The sequence below is a fragment of the Myxocyprinus asiaticus genome, chromosome 11, assembly GCF_019703515.2.
Source record: "Myxocyprinus asiaticus isolate MX2 ecotype Aquarium Trade chromosome 11, UBuf_Myxa_2, whole genome shotgun sequence".
NCBI classification, from domain to species: Eukaryota; Metazoa; Chordata; class Actinopteri; order Cypriniformes; family Catostomidae; genus Myxocyprinus; species Myxocyprinus asiaticus.
The window spans coordinates 43,418,774-43,442,865 of NC_059354.1; the positions used below are offsets into that span (position 1 = coordinate 43,418,774).

The following is a 24,092-nucleotide window of genomic DNA, read 5'->3' on the forward strand; positions in this document are numbered from 1 at the left end:
CGATCCCATGGGAAATCACGTGATGCAGAATGTGACTGAATTTTAAGCAAGCATATTTGGGGCTGGCTACCATTTTGGATGAGGAGAGTTCATGGTGGACAACACAAGTTTTTGCCAAAAAGTTAAAAGGTAAATTACTTTAAACATAGTGTGAAATCAGTAGAGGTTTTTGTTGTTGTTGTTGTTGTTGCGATCAATTTTCTGTGTATTCAAGTTTCTATTCGCTTAAAGAAGTAATGTTAACTTACGTTCTGTTTCATTTGCAAATCTACAGTATATTAAACGTTTGTCTGCATGAGGCTAACTAGATGTGTACATTTTCACAGTCGAACAAACACAAAGGAGCCCACACAATTTTTCACCAGGCAGATACAGTGCATCCGGGAAGTATTCACAGCACTTCACTTTTTCCACATTTTGTTATGTTACAGCCTTATTCCAAAATGGATTAAATTCATTATTTTCCTCAAAATTCAACAAACAATACCCCATAATGACAACGTGAAAGAAGTTTGTTTGAAATCTTTGCAAATGTATTAAAAATAAAAAACGAAATAAAATCACATGTACATAAGTATTCACAGCCTTTGCCATGACACTCAAAATTGAGCTCAGGTGCATCCTGTTTCCACTGATCATCCTTGAGATGTTTCTACAACTTGATTGGAGTCTACCTGTGGTAAATTCAGTTCACTGGACATGATTTGGAAAGGCACACACCTGTCTATATAAGGTCCCACAGTTAACAGTGCATGTCAGAGCACAAACCAAGCCATGAAGTCCAAGGAACTGTCTGTAGACCTCCTAGACAGGATTGTATCGAGGCACAGATCTGGGGAAGGGTACAGAAAAACTTCTGCAGCATTGAAGGTCCCAATGAGCACAGTGGCCTCCGTCATCCATAAATGGAAGAAGTTTGGAACCACCAAGCCTTTTCCTAGAGCTGGCCGCCCAGCCAAACTGAGCGATCGGGGGAGAAAGGGCCTTAGTCAGGGAGGTGACCAAGAACCCGATAGTCACTGTGACAGAGCTCCAGCGTTTCTCTGTGGAGAGAGGAGAACCTTCCAGAAGAACAACCATCTCTGCAGCACTCCACCAATCAGGCCTGTATGGTAGAGTGGCCAGACGGAATCCACTCCTCAGTAAAAGGCACATGACAGCCTGCCTGGAGTTTGCCAAAAGGCACCTGAAGACCATGAGAAACAAAGATTGAACTCTGGCCTGAATGGCAAGTGTCATGTCTGGAGGAAACCAGGCACCGCTCATCACCTGGTCAATACCATCCCTACAGTGAAGCATGGTGGTGGCAGCATCATGCTGTGGGGATGTTTTTCAGCGGCAGGAACTGGGAGACTAGTCAGGATCGAGGGAAAGATGAATGCAGCAATGTACAGAGACATCCTTGATGAAAACCTGCTCCAGAGCGCACTGGACCTCAGACTGGGGCGAAGGTTCATCTTCCAACAGGACAACGACCCTAAGCACACAGCCAAGATAACAAAGGAGTGGCTACGGGACAACTCTGTGAATGTCCTTGAGTGGCCCAGCCAGAGCCCAGACTTGAACCCAATTGAACATCTCTGGAGAGATCTGAAAATGGCGGTGCACCGACGCGCCCCATCCAACCTGATGGAGCTTGAGAGGTCCTGCAAAGAGGAATGGGAAAACTGCCCAAAAATAGGTGTGCCAAGCTTATAGCATCATACTCAAAAAGACTTGAGGCTGTAATTGGTGCCAATGGTGCTTCAACAAAGTATTGAGCAAAGGCTGTGAATACTTATGTACCTGTGATTTGTTTTTGTTTTTTATTTGTAATAAATTTGCAAAGATTTCAAACAAACTTCTTTCACATTATGAGGAATTGTTTGTAGAATTTTGAGGAAAATTAATGAATTTAATCCATTTTGGAATAAGGCTGATACATAACAAAATGTGGAAAAAGTGAAGCACTGTGAATACTTTCTGGATGCACTGTACTCTTCTTCTTCAACCGCTGCTCAGGGCCTTCACCTATAACTCCTCACTCGCATCGCAGAAACTCCTCAAACAACAGGTAATTCCAGTAAGATAATCGCTTTTCTACACCAGTTTAAAATGTTTAATGCAAACTTCAAATTGTACATCTTGAAACCAGCTAACATAGAGTGTTAGTTTGTATTCAGCTTCATCAATTGCATCTACAGTTTTGATGCTAAATGTTCTCTCTCCCTAAAGCTGCTTTATGAACCATCTGAGCATTCAGGTTATGCTTTTAAATTGCACCTCAGTTAGTGTTTGAGATGACATGAATAAATACATACATACATCAATATCATGTAAAGCATAAATTTCGGTCTCTGCAATGAGTTTCACTGTTGTGACTGCTGCTTACCTTAAACAACATTGAGGTTGTCAGTGACAATAATTAATATTCTGTATGTGGTGCTTACACCATACTCATGGGAAAATGCTGAGCTTTCTCATTGTCGGGCAGTGGCGGAGAATTCCTGCTGATTTTTCATCTGAGAGACTGCTGCTCAGGCATCACTCACACGGCAGAAATTCAGCAGGCAACAGGTAACTCCAACAAGCAAATCGCTTTTCTGCATGTTTCAATGCAAATGTCTCTTTGAACCCCTTCGTCTTAAAGGGAAACCAGTTTACATTAGCGGAGTGTTGGATTATGTTCACTTTTCAGCTTCATCAAATGATTTTAGTAGTTCACCCAAAACTGCTATTTCTCTTGTCATTTGGCCTTCTCACCCATTATGCCTTCTAAAACTCATATGACTTTCTGTCTTCTGTGGAACACAAACCAAAATTTCCCCTCAAGTCATATGGATTACATTGATGCTGCCTTTATGGATCTTGAAAGTTTTTAACCTCACTGACTTCCATTGTATGGACAAACACACATCATATATCCATCAAAAATCATTGTTTGTGTTCCCCTGAAGAAAGTCAAATGAGTTTGACATGGCATGAGTTTGACATGTTTAATTTGTAAAAAAGAGTCACATTATAAGTATAATAATGTTGCAATATGTAGCAGGGTTCGCAGTGGTTGAAAATTGTCTCGTCATGAATCTTAAAAGTAAACTAGCCATACGTGTTGCTTATCTTGTCAGTTACGATTATTTTTTTTTTTTTTTTTTTTCTATTGTCTAACAGGATAGGGTCATTTAAACTATAATCCTGGCAGGTCTACAGCTATAACTGAAAGAAGAGTCATCAGAGGTTTTCAAGGCAAAAAAAAAAAAAAAAACAAAACAAAAAAAAAAACAAAAAAAATGGGTAGGAAACACATTTGGATGATATTATTCATATTTATATAGCACCATTTTAACACATCCGCTGACATTCATATAAATGTATGCATTTGGTCCAGTGGTTGAATAGCTGTGTGCTTCAAATGAAAATGTTAACATCGTTTACTCACCCTCATGCTATCCCAGATGTGTGTGACTTTCTTTCCTCAGCAGAACACAAATTAAGATTTTTAGAAGAATACTTCAGCTCTGTAGGTCCTCACAATGCAAGTGAATGGTGTCCAAAACTTTGAAAGTACAAAAAGCACATAAAGTTAGCATTAAAGATATGAATATGACTATAGTGGTTTAATCCATGTCTTCAGAAGCAAAATTATAAGTGTGGGTGAGAAACAGATCAATATTTAAGTAATTTTTATATTATATTAATTTTTCTCACTGCCCAGTAGGTGGTGAAATGCACAAAGAATGTGAATCCCCAAAAACAAGAGAAAACAAATATGAAAGTGAAAGTGGAGATTGATAGTAAAAAAGTACTTAAATATTGATCTGTTTCTCAACCACACTTATCATATCACTTCTGAAGACATGGATTCAACCACTGGAGTCATATGGATTACTTTATGCCACCATAATGTGCTTTTTGACCACCATTCACTTGCATTGAATGTATCAACAGAGCTGAGATATTCTTCTAAAAATCTTTGTTTGTGTTCAACAGAAGAAAGTTCTACACATCTGGGATGGCATGGTGGTGGGATGGCATGGTGGTGAGTAAATGAAAATTTTTATTTTTGGGTGAACTTTCCCTTTAAGCATCACTTTTCTTTTTACTCTGTAATTACTGATTTTGAGGATATTTAATTGTGCAAATAAATACAATGGAAACTGTTAATATACATTTTGACAAAGATTATATCTATGCATTTAGGAAGAGGAGCTTGACCAAGCACAGAAAGGAGCAGATGCCATCAATGCTTTGGAGCAGAAAGATTGAAAGTTGCCTTTCAACCCATTGGATGTATTGATTGTCCTTGAAAAAGAGTTGGGGACATTTGTCAAAACTTGGGTCAGTGCACTGACTTTTTGGGCTACTTTATGCCCTTCACATTAGCTACCCAAAGAAGCTGACACATTTCTTTCTTTTTTTTTTTTTTTTTGGGTCATACAGTAAATGGTGTTGCATCTTGATGATGGCAATGTCTGGCCAAGTTGAAAAGATCTTTTGAATGAATAGTTTCATTTATAAATACAAACTGTTTCTGGTGTTTTTGTTGCAGTATTAGTTCAGAGAGTTTTCTCCTACATGCATATACTGTATTTCTGCAGTGTGCAGTCTGTTAAAATGCATTATGAATTGCGTTTATTTAGATTTACAGAAATTCTTTAAGTCATTGCATAGCCCAATTATTTTTTTTTTTTTTTTGTTTGTTTATTGTCATGATTTTGTTACTATTTTTGTATTTGAGAAAGTATTTTGGTTCTAGGACAGCATGAATATCTATGTTAGATTTTAAATTTGTAAACAACAATAAAAAACCTTTGACATTCACCAGTTGTCTGTTATTTCTTCAGGTCATTTTATTTTAAAGTTAATTGAAAGTAAATGACCAGAACCTAGAATGTGAAGCTGCTAATAGCACTTACAATTGAGCTAAATGAGCTTAAAATGCATAGTTGGGTAAACAGAGACTGTTAGGTTTAAAAAAACTTAAAATACCATGCCATGCCAGCTACTACATTTAAGTAAACATTTTTGAATGGAAGCTCATTCATTTGGCCATAGCCAACTACGTTTTTTTAGGTAACGTTGCTTAAAATTCCTAGTGGAATTTGCTAAAAAAGTGGAATGCAAAAATGATGCACTATATTTTTAAGCAAATCCAGCTCATTTTTTTCAGTGCACATAAGAACCACAGCTCAACATCTTTAACACACAAACTAAACTTCTTCCGCTGAGTAATATAGTTCATTAGCTAGGCTGTTCACAATTGCCAAGTAACGTAACAACTTGGTGCATTAATATAGAAAGTGCGGTCACTAGTGTACTGCATCTTACAATGGCTCATCCAATCAGAATTTAGACTTGGACCATTCATTTTATAAACAGCATTTTGGCAGCATCCAGAGGGCTTATGGAGTATAGCCGAGACAGAAATATTCATTTGCATCTGCCATGCAGAATGACCCATTTATGCCCCATGCAAAATCTGCTATTGGGCTCATCGCTTCACATGCGTGTTCTGCATTCAGGTATTACATAATGCATAAGACTCTAACATTTTGCTTGTCTTTGGGGCTATGTAATACGCTTTGGTCCCGAGTTGCTCTCTCCCACGGCACTCATCACATCCCTCCCTTGTCAGCAGCTCATGGCGTGAATTTTTACAGCTACATTTCAAATATAAACGCACGAGACAAGCAGGGGCTTTAAAGGGATAGTTCATCCACATGCTGTTTCAAACCAATATGGCTTTCTTTCTTCAGAGGAATACAAAAGGAAAGGTTAGGTAGAATGTTAGTCTTAGTCACAGTTTACTTAGTCTTTAGTTCACAAATTTTACAATTTAATCTTTTTACCTTTTATTGAATGTTAATGGTGACTGAGGCTAAAATTCTGCCAAACATCTACTTTTGTGTTCAATGAAAGAAAGCCATACAGTTATGGAACAATGAGGGGGAGTAAATGATGAGAGAATGTTCATTTTTGGGTGAACTATCCCTTTAACAAGCAGGAACAGGCCAAATTAACATCAGCTTGGCAGAACCCCTAGCGCAGTGGGTCAAAAACAACATAAATTGACTTATGAATCAAAGGAGCTTAATAGATGTCATAAGACTGAAACATTCAGCCCCGTGTGATGGCAGGGGACATCTGCATAGGTGCTGGGGAAAAGAGCGGGTGACAGGGTGTGGCCACAGGGAGATGAAATGAAATTTTCAGAGCACATGTTTTATAGAGTGCAAAAGTAACCACCAACTTTTTCAGCAGTCTTGGTTCCAGACGTTTCCCAATCATTTTCTCGATAGGCATTTAAAAACATTCTTCATTAAAGAGGTCTAATCAATTAATCAAACCAACCAGTTCCAACATGAATCATAACATTCCAACATTTGATTTGAAGCCAAAAGTATATAAAAATGTGAAAAAATATACAAGACTTAACATCTTTTTTAAGTGAATGAATTACTTATCCCATGAAGCACTGCAAATGGCACACAATGTAAAACTATTGACTAGAAGTGATATAAAATAACATTTATTTTATAACATACCATTTACATTAGAACTTTATTGCAAAATATTAAAAAATATACAAATATACAGGTTGTTTGATAGTGTAGTGGGACTGACTGACCTTTTTGATTGGACTTTTCTGATTGGTGGATCGATGTTTAGGATTATGGGTAGTATGGTTCTTCACATCAGATTTTAAAATCCCAAAGACTCGATTTGGCTTCTACATACAGTATTAGGGATGTGCACGAGTAACCGAGTAATTGAGTACTCGTTCTGCACCAGCTACTCAAGTATTAAAAATACTACTAAAATATTTCAAATTCATTTTCCTTTGTCGATTTGCCTGTCATGAGCAGAATGAAATAGACTGTTTTCCCTCTGAATCGCACCAAATCCTGCAGTTACAATTGAGCCCACTGGGGGGGGGGGCTGCGGATGTGTGTCATCGAGGTGTTGGATGAGAGAAAAATAAATCATGGCACAAAGCCAAGTTATCTTACAAGAAAATACTTGTAATATTTAAATTTTTATTGAAATCTACTCTATATTCAGAATTATTACTGTAGTTTCCTCTATATATTTATCTGTTGTATCTTATTTTTTATTCTTATTTCAACGTTTACATATACATGTTTATATGTATATGTAGCAATCAGGCTAATCAAGCCGACGAGAGGGATAAAGGCGGCCGGAGGCGGCAGTTAGGCAGAGAGAGAGCTACAGGCAGCTGCCCTGTATGCATTTGTGTTGTATGTCTTTTGCTTTAAGTTAATCATTAAATTATTATTTATAGGGGGCCTGGGTAGCTCAGTGGTAAAAGACGCTGGCTACTACCCCTGGCGTGCTGAGTGACTCCAGCCAGGTCTCCTAAGCAACCAAATTGGCCCGGTTGCTAGGGAGGGTAGGGTCACATGGGGTAACCTCCTCATGATTGCTATAATGTGGTTCGTTCTTGGTGGGGCGTGTGGTGAGTTGAGCATGGTTGCCGTGGTGGATGGCATGAAGCCTCCACACGCGCTATGTCTTCGTGGCAACGCGCACAACAAGCCACGTGATAAGATGCACGGGTTGACAATCTCAGACGCAGAGGCAACTGGGATTCGTCCTCTGCCACCCGGACTGAGGCGAATCACTACACGACCACGAGGACTTACAAGCACATTGGGAACTGGGCATTCCAAATTGGGATAAAAAGGGGGAAAATCCCTATTTAAAAAAAATAGAAAAATTATTATTTTTATTGTCAAGCCGGTTCTCTCCTCCTCCTTTCCCTTTTACAGAATATTTCAAATGTTTGTATGTATATGTTGTATATGTATATTATTTTTGCACTGGAAGCTTCTGTCACCATGACAAATTCCTTGTGTGTGTAGCATACTTGGCAATAAAGCTCATTCTGGTTCTGATTCTTGTTGGAGTCATGCAAACCAATGGACTAGGACCTACTTTCATCGGTAGAAAGAAAATGTGTGTATATGTGTAAATCTCTGAACACTGACAGATCGCATTTTATAAAAAGCAAACTTTCACCACTTGTTTTTCTGAATAATAACATCTGAAATGATCAAACTGTGATAGCTTTATGTAGACTCAGAGTTTATATCTGTGCATTACCCTCATGCCTTCAGTACTGGTTTCAATATAAGCTCCAGTTGAGAGCAAATATTTTTGCTGTTATTTTTAAATATTGTATTTCTTTCATTTTTATTAATTCATATTGTTCATTTAATTTTTGTACCAAAAGAAAAACATAGTTTGCTGATGTTACCTTATTTTGAAACCGTTCTTGGTAACGTTTGTGAATAAAACAAAATATACATTTCACAAACGTGTCATACGTGCATTCTAATGTACGAGTAATCGGTTACTTGTTTTTGTGGGTTAGAGTACTCGACTACAAAGTTACTCAAAAATGCCCATCCCTTTATACCATCATTTAACAACCTCAGAACTCATGGTAGGTCTGTCTCGAAAGGTTTATATGTTATTGTTACAAATCAATTTCTCTTTGGAGAACAAAAAGATGGGATTTGCTTCAGGAACCCTACTGTTTTGACACATTTTGTAAAGGCTTCCCGTTTCTCAGATTGTTCTACATCCTTTGCCCTGTCAGAAATAAATAAATAAATAAATAAATAAATAAAAAAACACTGTAAGAGGGATTCATAGCCTCCTTCAAAAAGGAACCTTTCCCTTCTCCCTATTTCACCTTCGATGTTCATCCCTCTTACTAATTACTGGAACTAGCTAACCTTCCTGATATCCTAATTTCCCAGCTATAGTTATCATTCGTTAAACTCCAGAGACATGGGAGATGTGGAGGCAATTTATTTCCACCCCATTCCATACTAGCATTCCATCCAGCTAGGAGCAGCAGCCCCCTCCCAGGCTTTTCCGTCAGTAAAAATAAATGTAAGGTCAAAGAAACTACACACACAATGATGGAGGTGTACGTACACGGGTGTGTGTATATTGGCAGTAATGTGCATGCTAATTCAGGTCACATTAGACGTGATGTCACAATTGCATGTCACTCTACTGCAGTTGTGACCTTAACGGCAAATTAGTGTTTATACAATTTAACTGGTAAAGGCTCTCGGTAGTATTTCACCATAATTACACTAAAAGACAAACAGAGACATATGTTAATTCACATTATTAGAGCTGGGCACTACACTATATAATACAGTATATAATGACAATAGTGCTTACATACAGTGTGACGGTAGAAATGTCAACCAGTGGAGATTTTACTCTACATTCATTTCCACAGTATGTTTGTGCAACTATCAGTGGGCAACACTGCTGTATGTTACTTTAATGTGAGAGCAATGAAGAAACAAGTGATGCACAAATACAGAACAGGACGTGTCCTAAACAAGTCAAGATGAGGAAAAACCTGTTATTAAGGACTGTAATATGAAGCAGAGTTCAGTTGTTTATAGTTGCTAAGCAACATCGCAACTTGCCGCATTAAACCGTGGTCACAATACACAGTGCTCAATTCACTCCCATTCGAATGCATCGGAATGTGGAAGACCTGAAACGCAAGCTAATGTGAAGAAATTTGCATACAAAAATGTTTGGTGAACTGAATGAATACATATTTCAAAGCAGCATGTTTTTATTGTTGCAGGAAAGTGGCTAGACTGTATATTTAAATTTTTGGCTCATTCAATCAGTATTTCAAGTTTCATATTTTATTATTAATATTTTGAGTCGTATGTGTCTAACTAAAGTGTTACAAAATGTAAAGCTGTTTTTGCATATGTTTGCACAAACTTATGATTTATTTGTTATGAATAAACTTTTGGTTTGCTTCTGTCACATTCCAAATAAAAGATCAAATAATCAAAAATAACCGAGCGTCATATATACTGTTACCATGATATTACATTTCTTATACTATGACATATGTTTTTGGTCATACCACCTACCTCTAGACATTACAGAGAGTATAGAGTACAGCAGTATGTAACGTACAGTAGTGACACAAGGTTCCCACAAAGCCATGGAAATACAGTATAAAGATCTTACAGACTAAATGTGCCGATTTATGGTTTATTAACTTCCTCAAATATGAAATCATAATAAACCTACGGGAGCACGCTTGTGCAGAACTTCTGCCTCGTCTGCTCATGGATCATTTTCAAGCATGATAGTGAGCTCCATAAATCACAGCAGACAGAATGGGACTAATTACCAGTCACCTATACAGGCATCTCCCAGCTACAGGGGACATGGTATACCACAAAAACAGCTTTTATTGTGGCATGGCAGCATGGCTTTTGTGCAGTGCACTGCAAAGATAGCGAACCACAATAGGGCTACTGACTGAGTTGGTGTCTGGTGAAAGAACAAAAAGAATCACGGTAAAAAATAAAATACACATGCACATGGAATATGATACAAATTTCGAAGTAATTAGAATAGCCCATTTTTTACTGTGTGTCTGTTTACTGTAAATAATGCGTAATGGTATTTCAATATTATGTATGGTCTGCAAACAATATTGGGTAAATATAAGGGAAATATTTAACAAACATACAGTCTGAGTTCTGAACCACATTTTCCAGTCATCATGACAATTTTCTAACTTGACATCCTGCATTTAAATTAATAGATCATTTATGTTATCATTTATTCACCCATGTCATTCTGAACCAAGAACAAATATTATAGGAATTATGTAGGTAGGTAGGTAGGTAGGTAGGTAGGAAGGAAGGAATAATGACCAATTCTATGCTTACAAAGACTGCTTATTGTCATTGTGGGTAAATGTATCTTAGGGACACCTAGAACAAAGGTGGACTAAATATGTTTATGAAAAGACCCATTTTCCCAAGATTAATGCTTCAAGGCAACACAGTGTTTTGAGGTATGATGCAATATTGCTGAGCAAATGAGTCCTGATGAGCAAAGGACATAAGTGCTCTCTTAATTATGTACAGGTACACCGCACTTCAGGGAGAAGAAATGAGAAGCCACACCTACTGCCTCATGTTCATATTACACATCACTTATTATTACACACACACACACACACACACACACAGACATGGGGGCGGGGGAGAGAGAGAGAGAGAGAGAGAGAGACAGTGTGTGTGTGTGTGTGAGAGAGAGAGAGAGAGAGTCAGTCAATACACAGAAACTGACATAGAAGGTCAAACTTTCAAAGGATTTGGCTGCATCAAACCAAGTAAAGTTGAAATATCAAAATCCCTTTAGTTAACTAGAATGCATAATGAGGTCAAATTGACCAAATAGGATGTGGTTTTTTGAATATGTTATCAGTAAAACTTTTATTTCCTTGATAACATTTATTCCCTTTCCATGTAGCCTATTCCTCAAACACCTTGTGTGCATGTCATATCCATTAATGTCATATTTCATAACACATTTGTATCACATAGCATTCATCAATGGGGTCAAAATGACCTTCATATTCTTCCTATGGAATTTTGATTATACATTCTGATAAGTTCTTTCAAAAACATGGCATCAAAATTCATCAGTGAAAGGCTGTCACTACTGTACTCCTGTTATTACTGGTGTAATTCTATTCCACCACATTCCACATTAGAACCCGACCGATATGGGATTTTTGAGACCGAAACAATACTGATTTTAGAGGGAGAAAATTCACTGATTACCGATATGGTGGCCGATACAGTTAATTTTTGAGCTGTAATGAAAACAGGCCTTTTCTATGTGGATTGTTCACAAATTTTGCACAGATATGACTATGCAAAGGTAGATTTCACTCAGCTGACAAGCAATGAAAGTAGCTACGTGGTTAGCTAGTTAGCTATAAGCTCGTTGTCACGGAGAGTAAAATATGGACATTGTTTATTTACTTTCCAGCACTGTGTCTCACCAACTAGATAACAACATAGCATGAAATCAACACTCAACAGACACAATCCACCACCACACCGTGGTCTGCTGAGCTGCAAAATGATGCTCTGATGTTTATCTTTCAATCTGCTACATTACTGACTGCACTGACAAACTATAGCTGGCTAACACAGCAAACAGATGTGATAAACAGGAGTGACATGGTTGTCAGGGACAGGGTTAACGTTATATTAGTAATATTGAAAAGGGAAAATGATGGGGTCATTGTTTATTAACTTTCCAGTATGTATTTCATAAACTAGTTAGTAACTTACCGAGAAGACACCACTTAACTCCGCACTGCTTAATTCCGCCCTGTCTGCAGAGCCACCGTCAGCTCAGCTCTGTAAACAATGGAGATGGAGCGTGCTCTGCTGGAAACTACGTTATGACACCAATTCTAAAGCATTGTTTTCTGCATTATATGTTCTGAAAAAAAGTTTTCATATCTGCGCATATCAGTAAACATATACGCCGATACTGATATATATTTTTTTTATTTAAGGATAGTGATCATATGAAGCCATTTATCATCACATAGTTGTTTGGCTCCTTTTTAAGTCATAATTATAACAGAAATCACCAAAATGGCCCTGATCAAAAGTTTACATACCCTTGAATGTTTGGCCTTGTTACAGACACACAAGGTGACACACACAGGTTTAAATGGCAAATAAATGTTAATTTCCCACACCTGTAGCTTATTAAAGTGCAATTAGTGCCTGTGTATAAATAGTCAATGAGTTTGTTAGCGCTCATGTGGATGCACTGAGCAGGCTAGATACTGAGCAATGGGGAGCAGAAAAGAACTATCAAAAGACCCGTGTAACAAGGTAATGGAACTTTATAAAGATGGAAAAGGATATAAAAAGATATCCAAAGCCTTTAAAATGCCAGTCAGTACTGTTCAATCACTTATTAAGAAGTGGAAAATTCAGGGATCTCTTGATACCAAGCCAATGTCAGGTAGACAAAGAAAGATTTCAGCCACAACTGCCAGAAGAATTGTTCAGGATACAAAGAAAACCCCATATATAACCTCAAGAGAAATACAGGCTGCTCTGGAAAAAGACATTGTGGTTGTTTCAAGGAGCACAATAGGACAATACTTGAACAAAAATGAGCTGCATGGTCGAGTTGCCAGAAAGAAGCCTTTACTGTGCCAATGCCACAAAAAAGCCCAGTTACAATATGCCCCACAACACCTTGACACGCCTCACAGCTTCTGGCACACTGTAATTTGGAGCGACAAGACCAAAATAGAGCTTTACGGTCACAACCATAAGCGCTATGTTTGGAGAGGGGTCAACAAGGCCTATAGCGAAAAGAATACCATCCCCACTGTGAAGCATGGTGGTGGTGGCTCACTAATGTTTTGGGGGTGTGTGAGTTCTAAAGGCACAGGGAATCTTGTGAAAATTGATGGCAAGTTGAATGCAGCATGTTATCAGAAAATACTGGCAGACAATTTGCATTCTTCTGCACAAAAGCTGCACATGGGACGCTCTTGGACTTTCCAGCACGACAATGACCCTAAGCACAAGGCCAAGTTGACCCTCCAGTGGTTACAGCAGAAAAAGGTGAAGGTTCTGGAGTGGCCATCACAGTCTCCTGACCTTAATATCATCGAGCCACTCTGGGGAGATCCCAAACATGCGGTTCATGCAAGACAGCCAAAGACTTTGCATGACCTGGAGGCATTTTGCCAAGACGAATGGGCAGCTATACCACATGCAAGAATTTGGGGCCTCATAGACAACTATTACAAAAGACTGCATGCTATCATTGATGCTAAAGGGGGCAATACACAGTATTAAGAACTAAGGGTATGCAGACTTTTGAACAGGGGTCATTTCATTTTTTTTCTTTGTTGCCATGTTTTGTTTTATGATTGCGCCATTCTGTTATAACCTACAGTTGAATATGAATCCCATAAGAAATAAAAGAAATGTGTTTTGCCTGCTCGCTCATGTTCTTTAAAAATGGTACATATATACCAATTCACCAAGGGTATGCAAACTTTTGAGCACAACTGTATATACAGTGCATGCATGTGTGTGTGTACACATATACAGTACATACAGTTGAAGTCAGAAGTTTACATACACTTAGCTTGAAGTCATTAAAACTCATTTTAAATTGTGGACCTCCACAAGTCTGGTTCATCCTTGGGAGCAATTTCCAAATGTCTGAAGGTACCACGTTCATCTGTACAAACAATAGTATACAAGTATAAACACCATGCTACCACAAAGCCTTCATACCGCTCAGGAAGGAGACTCATTCTGTCTCCTAGAGATGAACGTAGTTTGGTACAAAAAGTGCAAATCAATCCCAGAACAACAACAAATGACCTTTTGAAGATGCTGGAGGAAACAGGATGACAAGTATCTATATCCACAGTAAAACGAGTCCTATATCGACATAATCTGAAAGGCTGCTCAGCAAGGAAGAAGACACTGCTCCAAAACCACTATAAAAAAAAGCCAGACTACAGTTTGCAAGCGCACATGGGGACAAAGATCTTACTTTTGGAGAAATATCCTCTGGTCTGATGAAACAAATATTGAACTGTTTGGCCATAATGACCATCATTATGCTTGGAGGAAAAAGGGTGAGGCTTGCAAGCCGAAGAACACCATCCCAACCGTGAAGCATGGGGGTGAAAGCATCATGTCGCAGGGGTGCTTTGCTGCAGGAGGGACTGGTGCACTTCACAAAATAGATGTCATCATGAGGAAGAAAAATTATGTGGATATATTGAAGCAGCATCTCAAGACATCCGCCAGGAAGTTAAAGCTCGGTCACAAATGGGTCTTCCAAATGGACAATGACCCAAAGCATACCTGCAAAGTTGTGGCAAAATGGCTTAAGGACAACAAAGTCAAGGTATTGGAGTGGCCATCACAAAGCTCTGACCTCAATCCGATAGATCATTTGTGGGCAGAACTGAAAAAGCATGCGTGAGCAAGGAGGCCTACAAACCTGACTCAGTTACACCTGTTCTGTCTGGAGAAATGGGCCAAAATTCCAGCAACTTATTGTGAGAAGCTTGTGGAAGGCTACCCAAAACGTTTGACCCAAGTTTAACAATTTAAATGCAATGCTACCAAATATTTACAAATTGTACGTAAACTTCTGACCCACTGGGAATGTGATGAAAGAAATAAAAGCTAAATCTATTTGGCTAAGGTGTATGTAAACTTTTGAGATATATATATATAAGTAGTGCCCGACCGGTTTATCGGCCAGCCGATATTAGCCTTTCATAGATATATCGGTATCGGCATATATGTTTACCGACATGCGCAGATATGAAAACTTTTTTCAGAACAGATAATGCAGAAAACAATGCTTTAGACTTGGTGACATAATGTATACTCCACTGTATACAGAGCTGAGCTGACGGTGATTCGGGTGACGGTGATTCTGTATACAGTGCGAAGTTGAGCGGTGCGGTATTAAGCAGTGTGAAGTGGTAAGTTGCTAACTAGTTTGTGAAATACATACTGGAAAGTTAATAAATAACGACCCCATCATTTTCCTTTTTCAATATAACTAATATAACGTTAACCCTGTCCCTGACAACCATGTCACTCATGTTTATCACATCTGTTTGCTATATTAGCCAGCTATAGTTTGTCAGAGCATCTTTTTGCAGCTCAGCAGACAACAGTGCAGTGGTGGATTGTGTCTGTTGAGTGTTGCTACATTGCTACCTAGCTGGTGAGACGCAATGCTGGAAAGTAAATAAAGTCCATCTTTTGCTCTCCGTGACAACGAGCTTATAGCTAACTAGCTAACAACGTAGCTACTTTCATACCTTGTCAGCTGAGTGGAAGCTAATGTGTAAACATGTATTCACCAAACTGTTTTGTTCAGGATTCGCAGTTTGGTACCCCCTTCAACCGAACAATTCCAGTCATTGCATTTATAAAATGTAATATTTAAAAGTCTGGTTTTCCACCGTTGAAAGTTTCCCCCTGAACTTGTATAGCAGAATACAGTGTAACACCACTTGACTTGGCAGGTGTAAATGCTTATTGTTTTACAACCTGCCCCTAATTGACTGGCAGTATTAAAATAGTCAGCATTTGACTGATACTAAACAGTACTGATGTTTATTTAGCTATTTATTTTATTTTTATTTATTCTTTATTTAAATGGTCAGCAACTGACTGATACTGAACATACAGTACTGATGTTTATATAGCTATTGATTGTATTTTTATGTATTCTTTATTTTCTCAGTGTTCATTTCTAGAATTTGTTGACAATGTATAATAATATTGTCAAATATTCTTTGATAAAAATATTTGTTTAAGAAAGCAGCCTTCTGAGTACCTTTGCATAGTCATATCGGTGCAAAATCGGTGAACAATCCACACAGAAAAGGTCTGTTTTCATTCCAGCTCAAAAATGAGCTATATCAGTCACCATATCGGTAATCGGTGAATTTTACCCCTCTAAAATCGGTATCGGCTTCGGTCTCAAAATCCCATATCGGTCGGGCTCTAATATATAGCATTTACTGTATTTATTATGATAATAATTTGCAAAATTGCTTGTATTTAAACGTTTGTCTTATAAGGATCTGTTAAATGCACAAACTCTCTTTTAAAACTAAATGAGCAACCAACCTTGACAGCATTTTGAGACATTAGCGCGTTCAGTGTCAGCTGAGCTATATCGTCTATGACGCCTACCAAGCAGGGTTTAAACCGACAGACAGTGACAGAAAACAACCTTTAATTCGAATTAAGGTGTGAACAGGTAAGCTGCAAGCGTTTTTCCAAAGTTCAGATAGCTGTCAAAGAAATGTGCACTCTGCTAACGGAAGAAGACTCCAAATAAATAAGATAAAAAGATATGAGAATCAACATATTAAATACAGTCTTGATGCTTCGAGAAGTTGTTAGGTCTTCTCCCATGCGATTGTACTGGCTTTCATGCCAACGTCGCCAACCTGTAGGTCCGTTGTTCCACTTCAGGTTAAAATTATGTGTGATATATTTATAAGAATAAAATATAGCCAAATAACCATGAATTTTACATACTTCCAACAGACTTTGCTTAGGCTATCTATCAGTCAGTCAGTCAGCTCATCCTCATCTGAGCGGTTATGCGTGCTCGTGCGGATGTTTTTAAAGATAGCGGTTAAAAAATAACACATTTGGATATGACTTCATTGAGTTACATTCTCCCAGAAGGTTCACTCACCTGAACAGTTGTCGTTTGCCGGTAAAGTCGTACAGACTTGGCGTCACTCTGTGTTGCAGGTTGCCCGGGAACATACGGATCGTGTTTGAGGCGATGAGCCGCGTCCTGACTGAAGTGTTTACAAACCCTACTACTGTTAAGGCTTAATAATTAATATTCATAATTGAAGCCTTCGCTATTGGAAGGTAACTGAGCGACGTCAATTTCAGAACATGAATATTCATAAGAAAAGGTTTCACCATAGGAAGGTGAACGAAAACGTCAGCATGGCTTGATTAATATTCACGAGCCAAGCCTTTGTTATTGGGAGGTACCCGTGCAACGTCAGGATGACATAATTAATATACATAAGCTAAAACTTCGACGTAGTAGTCATATAGAATTCGTAATTTCGTGTACTGTCTAGTCTTGGAAATCTCCACGCATGCTCATCCCAGGACCTCAGGGGCAAAGCTACCTAAGAGCACATACTGTATGCCCTACTTTTTCTGGTTGTACACACTGTCTCCCTCTCTTTCTCTCTACTGGAAGCAATCACTTTGCAATTATACGCCAATAAATTACTTATTTAAATTTTACCACTAAAATTTAGGGAGTTTTGTATTGCTGGTTTGATGATAATAATAATAAAAGTAAAATAAATTCAGTGGGCAATGGCTACTGGTCAGCAGACATGGGTGGCCGATATAATGCTCATATATTATAGCATATAATTCAGTTTAATTATTGCAAATGATAAATACATAAAATTGCTTATTTAAAGGTGTTAATTTACTTATTTATTTTTATTTATATTTTTTTTAAGTCTACACAAAGAAATGAACAGTACTTTTTAAAATATGTTTAAAATCAGATACACTCAAATGACATGAAGGCATAAGTCATGTAGCTTAAAGGGATAGTTCACCCAAAAATGAAAATTCTCTCATCATTTTCTCACCCTCTTACTATCTCAGATGTGTATGACTTTCTTTCGTCTGCTGAACACAAATGAAGATTTTTAGAATTTAGAAGAATATCTCAGCTCTGTAGGTCCATACAATCCAAGTGAATGGTGGCCATAACTTTGATGGTCGAAAAAGCACATGAAGGCAGCATAAAAGTAATCCATAAAACACCAGTGGTTAAATCCATACCTTCAGAAGTGATATGAAAGGTGTGGGTGAGAAACAGATCAATATTTAAGTCCATCTGTACTTTAAATCTACTTTCACACACCCCTCCTATGAGCATTCACAAGAGTTCTTCTTCTGTTTTTTTGCAGATTCACATTCTTCGTGCTTATCACCACCTACTGGGCTGTTGTGCAAAAATTATTTCCTTCCCTTTGCTTTAACCCGCACCTTTTTCTTCCTCCTCCCTGCCCAGTAGGTGGTAATATGAAAGAAGAATGCAAATTGCTATAAAAAAAGAACAAATCGGTCCTCTCGTGAACATGCTTAGGAGGGCTGATTGAAAGTAGATTTATAGTAAAAAAGGACTTAAATATTGATCTGTTTCACATCCACACCTATCATATAACTTTTGAAGACATGGATTTCACTACTGGAATCTAATAGTTCACTGTTATGCTGCTTTTATGTGCTTTTTGGAGGTTAAAAGTTTTGATCACCATTCACTTGCATTGAATGGAACTACAAAGCTGAAATATTCTTCTAAAAATCTTCGTTTGTGTTCAGCAGAAGAAAGAAAGTCATACACATCTGGAATGGCGTGAAGGTGAGTAAATGATGAGAGAATTTTCATTTTTGGGTGAACTATCCCTTTAATAAACATTGGAGCTTCATATTGAGATCACATGACCAGCCAAATACTATACATTTTTTCTTGGTATATGCATTTTGGACCTTCAAAAAAATGGAGTACATTCACTTGCATTGTTTAGAGGAGGAGGCCTGAAATGAAATCCTAAAAGTCTTAAATTCTGTTTTGATGAAGAAAGAAACTCAGATACATCTTGGATGGCCTGAGGGTGAGTAAATTATCAGCAAATTTTCATTTTTGGGTGAACTATTCCTTTAAGGACAACAAAGTCAAGGTATTGGAGTGGCCATCACAAAGCCCTGACCTCAATCGGATAGAAAATTTGTGGGCAGAACTGAAAAAGCATGTGTGAGCAAGGAGGCCTACAAACCTGACTCAGTTACACCAGTTCTGTCTGGAGGAATGGGCCAAAATTTCAGCAACTTATTGTGAGAAGCTTGTGGAAGGCTACCCAAAACATTTGACTCAAGTTTAATCATTTAAAGGCAATGTTACAAAATGTAGAGTATGTAAACTTCTGACCCAATGGGAATGTGATGAAAGAAATAAAAACTGAAATAATTAATTCTTTCTACTATTATTCTGACCTCAATGGGGCGCGCGGTAAGTTGTGCGTGGAGAGTAGCATGAGCCTCCACGTGCGGGGTCTCCGCAGTGTCATGCACAACGAGCCACGTGATAAGATGCGCGGATTGACTGTCTCAGAAGTAGAGGCAACTGAGACTTGTCCTCCGCCACCCAGATTGAGGTGAGTAACCGTGCCACCACGAGGACCTACTAAGTAGTGGGAATTGGGCATTCCAAATTGGGGAGAAAAGGGGATACATTTTTTTTTTTAAGTATAGTCACGAGACATGCATGTTAACATGGTTTTGTACGATAAAATCGCTTATCAACCTTTTCTGTGTAAAGTTATATCCAGTTTTACAATTTTGTTGCCATTATGATATAACGCCATAAACCCTAAAACACTGAAATGACCGTAAAATCTACAATTTAAAAAACTTTAAAGCTCAAATAATACATGAGTTTTAACAGAGCAATTAATGAAAGTGCTTTTTAAAAAAATTTAAGCTTCAACTTTCTGCCTTTAAACCCTCCAAACATTGGCCTCATTCTCTTCCATTGTAAGTGCCACATTGTAACCTCGATTTATGCTTCATTTTTTATTTTATTTTTTTAAGAAAAGGATGGACGAGTCAAAATTATTATTGTGGTAATCAACATTATGCAACAAAAGCTGTCGATTGAGCATAACTTGTATTGAACCCGGAATATTCATTTAAGATGAGGTTGAAAAGTTCTGTACAGCATGGGGAGACCAGGAGAGAGAAACTGTCATTAAATGACCACAACCCAAAACACTAATGTAACCAATTCATACTATGCCACAGCTATGCCTTTCTTTAAATGTGCGTTACATTTTTGAAAATGGATGAGGGGGACAGTGAGTTTGGGTGTAAACAAACAAGTTCTATTTATTTCCTTTCAACTTTGCCTAGCTAGTCTTTAGTGTCTGTTTGAATAGCCTAATAATGCTTAAGTTGTTTGCTGTGGTGAGATGACTTACCAGAATGTATGGACCCCTAATTGCATGCTACAGTAACAGTGATCTACAAAAATTATATTTTAGAATTTAAAAACAGTGTTTGAGGAAGCACCCACATGGAACTCTAGCCTTTCATTCACTTCCTAAGGTGACATTGGGCAGAGCTTCCATTCATGGCAATATTTTCTTTTTAGGCATTTAAAGACCTGCCCATTCTCACACTAACAGCCATCAGCAGGACCACACAACCCACAACACATTACATTTTGTTTCTGTAGCTCAACTTTGTAGAGTATAGTGTTAGCAATGCAAAGGTATACCCAAATATAAATGTACATTACTTAGCAGAACATCTGGTAGGTTTAAATCAATTCCCACACTATTCATCCTTAAAAAGAAAAGCATGTATACACAAACAGTACATGAGACTGGCACAGTCATCACAAATGCATTTGATGTTTATGTCACGCCTGTCGCTTGAGTCCCAGTAGTGAGTCAAGTGTTCAGAGTACGATGTTAAGACTATCTCACTTCTCAGTCTGTGAACTATGAATAACTACAATGTTGTATTTATGAACAAATGCTGACTATAGTCAAGAGAACAGCAGAGGATCAGAGACAGTCTAGCTCAGTGGTTCTCAGATGGTGGGTCGCAGGTGAATATGCATTCCTTGTCTTTTGTTGTTAACCTCAAAGGCATAGCATCCAATCAAACTTGACAGTATTCTGTACGCAAATTCATCTGTCACTTGGTAGAAGCTAGATAAATTAGATATCAACATCAAAAACCAGATCAAAAGTATGCAATGTAAAGGAACATTCGACCCAGACTACATTAAACACAGGCTCTCATCATGTAACTCATACAGAATTGACATGACATGAGGATGAGTAAACTGTTCCTTTAATACCACAAAATGAAAACTGAAACATCCTGACATATATGACCATATGGGGTGAAAAATAAGTGTTTCCTGAGTCAGGCATGCAAATTGGCAGTTAGGTGTGAATGGTAGGGGGCTGCTTCCAAAACTCTCCTGATACTAAAGTGAAACATTTCTGCTGAGAAGCTGTTGGTGGGGCTGGTGACAGAGAAGAAGCTTTTCCAGAAGTGACTCTGACAGTGTGGTGTCAAAGGAGTTAGAAATAACAGGTCTATCTCTTGCTTCACCGATAATGAATCGGGCCAGCTTTTCCCTCCAGAGCGCACTCTTTTATTGTTGTCTGGTAGCAAGAATGAAGTTCTTTAGCTCTGATATTGTCAACAGCCTGTCTCGAGTGGGAACTGATGGTAAACAAGACATTCATGTCTGGATCAGATTTCATCCCAAAATCAAAACAAATAAATAAAGACAGCCATTTGTTAAGATTCTTTATTTGCATTGTGGCACTATTTTCCATGACAATGAAATAATTTCACACAGACAGATATAGACAGACCCAAGCATGATTGTTGGTGGTTTGAGTATTTCTGTAACTGCTGATCTCCTGGGATATTCACGCACAACATTCTCTAGAGTTTAGTCGGAATGGTGCCAAAAACAAAAAACATCCAGTGAGCGGCAGTCCTGCCGGCGCAAACGCCTTCTTGATGAGAGAGGTCCACAGAGAATGGCTAGACTGAGTCAAGCTGACAGAAATGCTACAGTAACTCAAATAACCTTTCTGTACAATTGTAATGAGCAGTTGTCAAATGGCAAACCTTGACGTGAATGGGCTACAACAGCAGACCACGTCGGGCTCCTCTTCTGTAAGCCAAGAACAGAAAGATGAGGCTGCATTGGGCAATTTGTGGAGGCTTTAAAAAGAAATTTGAAGCTTATCATTTTATAAAAGCCCTTGAATTAATTCTTCTGTTAAAACTCATGTATTATTTGAGCTGTAAAGTTGTTTAAATAATAATTTTTACAGTCATTTTAAGGTTTAAGGGTTTGTTGACATTACATCATCATGGTAACAAAGTTGTAAAATGGCTACAACTTTACAAAGAAAAGGTTTATAAGGGATTTTATCACACTCATATTTACACGCATATTAAGTCTTGTGGTTATACTTTTGAAACAGTGAGTATTTTAACGTTCAAAAATTGGTTCCAGTTGCTAGGGAGGGTAAAGTCACATGGGAAAACCTCCTTGTGGTCGCGATTAGTGGTTCTCGCTCTCAATTGAGCGTGTGGTAAGTTGTGCGTGGATCGCGGAGAGTAGCATGAGCCTCCACATGCTGTGAGTCTCCGTGGTGTCATGCACAACATGTCACGTGATATGCACTGATTGACTGTCTCAGAAGCAGAGGCAATTGAGACTTGTCCTCTGCCACCTGGATTGAGGTGAGTAATCGTGCCACCACGAGGACCTACTACGTAGTGGGAATTGGGCATTCCAAATTGGTGAGAAAATGGGATTAAAAAAAAAAAAAAAAAATTTTTTTAAATTAGTCTTTTCCATTGTAAGTGCCTCACTGCAACCTCCATTTTGGAGGAATGAGTCAAAATTTGTTTTTGTGGTAATTAACATTAGTCCACAAATGCTTTCAAGTGAGCTTAACTTGTATTGAACCCAGAACATTCCTTTAAGTAAACCTGGAATATTTCCTCTCTTAATTGACTGCCAGCACTCAATCAATGAACTTTAATTCATATGCGATTTGCTGCTTTACACTCACAGTGTTTCATCTATATTGGGCTTCTCTTATACAGTCTAGGCTCAGTTACCCCTAAGGATACATACAAGGTCATGGCAGATGTGAAATGCTATCGGAGAGCATGACAGATTCAGTTAAGCGAAGCAACTTTACATCCAATGCAAGCATGCTGTTTGAAACATTGCGATTAAATATTATTGCATCTTAGATGTGATGTGACCGGAATCTCCTGTGCCGTATTAAACTAGGCACAACATATAAATTTGGGTACAACAGAAATCTGACTTAAGCTCCCACACTGAGATGAGGGAGAAATGGAGATGAAACACCTCTTGAGACAGAGAGATTTTTCAATTGTGACATTAAAATTAAAGTCCAGAACAGTTAGTGGTGGGCAATAGAATGAAGAAAATTGTGTTATTCAACCTTTTGCCAAAATACATCTTGTGACTTTGGTCTAAAATGGCTTTAAAGGTTAATAAGATGTCACATGTACTGGCCAATCATTGGTATCGGCCGATAAAAGACAGATTATCTGCACTATCGTATATCGGGTGATTTTTTAAAAACAGTCAATGATTAGGCCCGATTATTTCTTGTCAATCAAAAGGGGTGGGAAAATGTGTTGGACAATTAGCCGACACTCGTGCTGCTTAAAAGAAAATGTCTCTTTTGTGAAATAACTTCGAATTTGGCGACGATGACAGCAGAGTTGCAATTCGTAAGCTTTGCGCTGCTAGAATTCTACCATTAAAACTTTCAACACAGCTAATCTGATTACTCACCTTAAAGCTAAACGCAGCAAAGAATATTCAAGTTTGTCAAAGCTAAAGCGGAGGCTGCTTCAACTAAAAAGGGACTAGCTTTATCATTCAGAATTCAGTTGATGTAAGAATGTCAAAGTGTGTTTATAATGTGCTTTTTGTTTCAGTGTTTATAACTGAGTCCAGTTACTCTGAAACATACTCAATTGGAAATGGTCAGGACTGCAGGCAGGCCAATCTAGCTCCTGCACTCTCTGTTTATTAGGCTA

At 38.1% G+C, this 24,092-nt stretch overlaps 1 protein-coding gene across 1 annotated transcript in view; it reads right to left on the bottom strand.

The window, feature by feature from the left end:
- Positions 1–17,236, bottom strand: part of LOC127447916 (zinc finger protein 385B-like) — a 191,623-nt gene extending 174,387 nt beyond the window's left edge. The window contains exon 1 of the mRNA XM_051710117.1: positions 17,107–17,236. The gene's annotated coding sequence lies outside the window, so the exon portion shown is untranslated. The remainder of the gene's footprint in view (positions 1–17,106) is intronic.
- Between the last annotated feature and the right edge of the window lie 6,856 nt (positions 17,237–24,092).